Below are 5,960 nucleotides of genomic sequence, written 5' to 3' on the forward strand. Positions count from 1 at the left end.
GAAGCTAAAATGAAACTAAAATTAAACTAACAGACTCTGGTTCAAAACCGAACCACCATAACTCACTTAACTCATCCTGCATAAATCCATACGTCCTTATACAACTTATGTGATACATATATATGTTATATGGTTCTTCGTGAAATAAAATATAACTTGAAGCTAAAGAAAACCAAAGTGAAAAGAGATAACGCCCAAAGTGGCACCCCGCCACAACCACTGCAATTCATCTACTAACCCAGCCACTGCAGATGATTCTAACTAAGAACCTGCACACTAAGAACTGGTAGGGGGTCAGTAACTCACCGACACGAGTTAAACTGGTAGAGGAGTCCCAAAACAAAACTACGATAAGCCTTTTCTCGAGTAAAACATGCACACATATAAATATATATCAATCCTAATACTAGCATACAATAGCAGACTTAACTGCCCACCCTTGGTATGCCTCTCAATTAACAGAGAGTTACCCAGAGAATTCTATAGTACTTTGGCTAGTACCGTCCCATTTCCGGCACTAACCAAGGTACTCAAATTCTCTCGAGAAAGTGGCTTACCCCTAGGTAGGTAAGCCCCTCCCACTAGGCGACTCCACAGTCATTGAAAAGCTAACCTCGTGATAAATATATACACATAGCTTAACTAGATACGTTTTAGCTTCACCGAAGTCGAATAGTCAGGTCGTCCCTCCAGTATTCGTGTTGGGACGAAAAGCATATTCTCATCGGTACCCTAGCATGCAACTATTTCTTCTGGTTTTGGAAAAGCATTTATTGTGTCAACCGCCGAAATAATGCTCTTTTCTTGTGAAAACATCTTTCACCCACAATCTCAGCAGATTCAGAACTCACCCATTACGCTCTCGACTGAGATAGGCTTTTTAAAACATTACTTATCTTATCACACACATAGAAGTGGCACAACCAAGAGTCATATCATAACGTGCAGAGGGATCCCAATCACCAAACCAGTCGGGCGGTCAGAGGTGTACAGCCTCTGAGCCCCGAGGGTAAGAACAAACAGGCTTACAGTCCAATCGAGCGGTCAAGGGTAGCAAATCCCTGAGCCCCGAGAGTCCAACCTAAACGAGAATCCTGGCCAGAGAGTGGAGCACTACAACTGCCAAGACCCTCATGACTCGTTTCAGTCCACTTCACCAATCACATACAGCATACGAAATCTTATGTTTTTGAAACAACGATTATCACCAACCATTTCAAAAAACCATTTCTCTAGAAATCATTCGTAAGACATGCTTGCATATATAAAACCATCGTATCAAGAAAGTCACATTCACGATAAAAATCTCATGGAAATCAGAGTCTAAAACGTTAACCTATCAGTATCAATAATCCAAACTAACGAGACAACTTTCATTGAAATCAAGGGTTAAAATCATGCATATATGATCACCTACCATCTACACATAATGATGCATGCATAACTCCTACTTCTAGCATGAATCTAGACAATAGTATAAAAGAAAACAAGAGGTATCCCCTACCTAGCGATTCAGGACTCCGTCCTCATCCGCTTTGCTTCGAGCATCTCGCCCCCAACTCATTTCGGCTTTCCTTCTGACACCCTAGACAAAGATAAACCTTAGATTCTTCGAGAAGAATCCTAACATAACACAAATAACTCCGAAAGAACCATAAGAAAAAGAAATGCAAATAAGACTTGACTCGCATTAACGTCGGAAGAACCCGAGTGACTCTATCATGTCTTAGCTTCATTCCCATTTTAACTCTGATCGGTTTCGGTCATACCATATATACATGAAAAGCTAATTCAATATCTAACATTTCATTACTCAGTATCTCGGTCAACCTTAAAGTGTACGGTCCTCGAAATAGCAAAATGCAAACAGCAGCAAATCTGAATTTCCTAACAGCGCGTTGCGCGCTATAACAGTCGTAACTCTCTCGTCCGAGATTGAAATACCTTGTACCATACCTTTTCGGAAAGCTAACAACCTAAGCTACGATTTATCTCTTATGTAAAACTTCATCTGGATACTCAAATAACACAGAAACGCATCACAACAGACTGCATTGTGCAGTCCCCTGAAATTGCTGTTCGGTCTATAGTCTAACCCCTATTAACTTTTAACATTTCTTAAATACCAATTCACTTACTTCCCAATTATTCGAATACTAACATTTCATTACTTAAGGTCTAGGCCAAATCCCCAGTGTACAACTTCGAAACGAACCAACTAAACGCAGCAGTGCATCAGTCGTTCCCGAATGCGCGATGTTCACTCTAACGGCCATAACTCCCCCATCCGAACTCGAAACGACTATTACCATACCATTCTGGAATCGGCTCGAGACGAGCTACAAGTTTGTATAAGACTCTAAAAGCTTTTGAACCATCCATATCATGCTACAGCCCTAACAGTACACTGTTACGGGTATGACGTCTATAGAACTCATTAATTTCGACCTTATTTCACCTCTAGGTTCCACCATCTCTTAAATCAAGCATCACGTTAAAACTACATGAAATTGTCACTCATTCAAACCCTAATATCAGAAAACCCCTAAATTTCAAACTCATAAACCCTAAAATTTAGAACAACACAATTAAATCATTAAACTACAATTTTTACCTTGATTTAGTTGCCTTTGATTTACAGGTTCATAAGTTCCATCAATTCCTCTTAAATTCCCTACAAATTCGAATTCAAACTCGGTTAAAACCCAAATCACATAACCAATGAGTTTTAGAGAGAGAAACACAAAATCTCTTACTAAAATTGCACAAAAACCATGCTTAGATCACATCATGAAGCTTAAATTCGATGAAGCAACTATTCCCCTTTTGAATTTCTACCAATTTCCTCTCTTGATCGAATTTCTTCTCCCACGATACCCCCACGCCACTCTTGAACTCGGTTAGGGCAAGTCCAATGTGGGGCTCGGGCTCCCAATTTTGGGAGCCCCTGAATTTTGGGAGCCCCGGGGCTTTCCTCAATTCCAACGTCGGGCTCCCAACCGGGGCTCCCAAATCAATATATTATACGTGTGCGAAGTATGTGTGCGAAATTTTGATTTTAAATTTCGACTATAAATTATTAGATTTCGACTATGAATTAAAATGTGATATTATTCGAGAGAGATAGTTTCAAAAAGATAAACACAAAAAAAAACACAAAAATAAAAATTAGAGAAAAATACTTAAAAAAGTAGTATTTAAAAAAAAAATTAGTTTAAAAAAAAAATTAAAAAAATTTAAAAAAATAAAATAAGGTGGGGTGGATCCCCTTTTTAGGGGATCCACCCCAAATATGGCCGTTGGAGCTCCCAACGGCCATATTTTGGGGGCTGGGAGCCCCCAGCCCAGGCTCCCAGCCCCACCGGGAGCCCGGGAGCATGGGGCTCCCAGCCCCACCGGGAGCCCAGCCCCGGGGCTCCCGGGTTGGAGGGCTGGGGCTGGGGCTGGGGCTCCCAAAATTTGAATTGGGAGCCCCAGCCCCCCCAACGTTGGACATGCTCTTAGAAGAAGGAAGAACTCAATTCTGATTTCCCCTAAAACAAACGAACTTTGACTTTAGTCCCTGGGTTTGTACTAATTGCAAAATACCCCCTGATTCTGACCTGATTGCACATTTAGTCCCAGTGTTTAACTTGGCCTGAGTTTCGAATGGTCCCTCGTCTAACTTAAAATCTTGGGATGTTACACACACACTATAAATGTCTATGACTTTAAATTATTGAAATTTCAAAAGAAAATATTTGATTCGAGTATCTTGACATGAAATGAAATGTCACATCAATATTTTTAAATCAAATAGCAGGAAATGCAACTTTATAGCTCCTAATATCTAAATGTCTCAATGGCTAGTAATTAAATCACTAATGTTCAATTTGTTCTTCTTAAAACTTGACGTTCAATGTTTATTTTTCAAACAAATCTCAATATTAAAAGAGTCCATGAGTATATAGTCCAAAATAATGTTCAAAAAGGGTTTAGGATCTAATCTTCCCAAAAAATGGATTTTTAGTCCTTTTACCATATAGGCATAAAAACCCTCACTTTCTAAAACAGAGTCCCGTCAATGTCCCACCTTCATATTTTACGGATTTTTAATTTGGGGGTGGAAAGAATCTAGAAAGGCAAGATTTGGACGTGATTTGGGGGTTTTAATAGGAAGTAACGGATCAAGGATATTTTCCAAAACATATCCAAAACAGATTTGGAAAACGGATATTTTCCAAAACAGATTTTCTCTCTCATCCTTTCAGATTTAGAAACCAAATCTATATATCACTTTCTCTCACTTAACTTTCAGATTTGGAAAGAGTATATTTTCTGAGATCAATTAGCGTGATTTGGGAGTTAATATTCAAAACGTATATATCAACTTTCTCTCACTTAACTTTCGTTTTTACTCATACATAAACACACATCGAATAAAAATTATGAAACAAGTTCGTAAATTATATGTTATTTATGACGAGGAAACCATCATTTGTCATGTATACAACGTAATTTATCATATGTATGTGTGTCATGTCCGTTATGTACCATTGAATACTAAGATTATTTTCTGACATAAATTACTTGTTTTTTACGCGTACATGTCCATTATGTACCATAAATTATGGTAACATGTTAGGAAATGTAAATCTGAAATCATGTTTTTTATTATAAAGTATGTGATTTATCATAAATTATGTATACTGTTTAATAAATAACACAACCTTTGTACGACTGAAATGAAATTTTATTGAACAATAATGTGTGTTTTATTGTAAATGAAAAGAACATAGTATACTAGGTAACTTAAAAACAAACTCCGTTGGAATGTTGTCCGAGCTCTCGATTCTTACTGTCTTTGGTCTTCCAGGTCTACGACGAATCAAAGATGGTAGTGTTTTTGACTCTTCATCAAATGTACGTAGTTCATCAAAGTTAGGGGCAGGGTTTATATGTTCCTTGTAAGTCTTCACATAAGACTCCATTGTCCAAACTGGATCATAGAAACAATCTTCTTCATAGTAATTTATACTTCTATAGTTTATGTGATGATTCTGTAGGAAATTCCATCAGTGTTGGTTTACTACAAAAAAAAAACATAACATTAAAAAGAGAAATTTATAATTTATCATAAACAACATTAAACAATGAATAAATTATCCATAATGTTTGATAAACTTCAACATGTGTTGGAGATAAATAATATTTTAGTTTGAATCACATTGACACAGTTATATAACACAAATATGTGTAATTTGCTATAAATTACATGTACTGTTTCAGAAATTACGCAACTATACGTAATGTTGGAAAGTATGAAAAGGTTAAGACAAGCTTTATACGCTTGTCGTGGCATCTTTGCAGGTATGAAAAGGTAGAGTAATGTTGGATAAATTTTTAATATTGTATGCACATCTGTAATATGTATTTGATATCAATGATAAAGTACGTATAATTTGTATAAAAAATACACATATATATCATTCAGTAATAATAACATCTTACCTGTAAAGTTCGCGTAATTTACTGGAAAGTATAGAAATGTATACTAAATTAATTGTATTGTATATTCTGTTACGAGAAACAGTACGGGTAATCACCAGGTTCGAAAATTATACGGACAGATATATCTGATCTGAAGAAAGATCAGAAACCACAGAAAATTAAACATAAATCTAAAGAAATAAACATAAATCTAAAGAAATATGATATGATAATCGGATGAAAACAGAACATAATCGATTTGAACGAATCAATAAAGAAGGATTAACCATCCATATCATAAACAGTTATGAAAAATCTTAGAAAGAGAAAATAAACCTCATAAATCTGTAAACAAACAGGAAAACAAAATGAATAAATCTGTTACGATTAATGTTAGAGATAGAGAATCTGTTACTTTAACCTGGGAAGCTGATGAAGGATGAATGTTTGTAAATCTGATTAGAAGTTGAATGTTTGAAAAACAATCTAAT

General features: G+C 36.3%; 1 long non-coding RNA gene across 1 annotated transcript; it reads right to left on the reverse strand.

Annotated features, from left to right (window-relative positions):
* LOC147536435 (uncharacterized) lies at nucleotides 1–3,001 on the reverse strand. The gene is made up of 4 exons (XR_015226047.1): nucleotides 2,757–3,001; nucleotides 2,615–2,674; nucleotides 1,505–1,585; nucleotides 1–283 (listed from the first exon to the last, which is right to left on the reverse strand). It is a non-coding gene; the product is annotated as an uncharacterized LOC147536435 (long non-coding RNA).
* Nucleotides 3,002–5,960: the final 2,959 nt, after the last annotated feature.

This window comes from Eschscholzia californica, unplaced genomic scaffold (assembly GCF_041429995.1).
Source record: "Eschscholzia californica isolate CP2 unplaced genomic scaffold, dmEscCali1.0.p SCAF_5, whole genome shotgun sequence".
NCBI classification, from domain to species: Eukaryota; Viridiplantae; Streptophyta; class Magnoliopsida; order Ranunculales; family Papaveraceae; genus Eschscholzia; species Eschscholzia californica.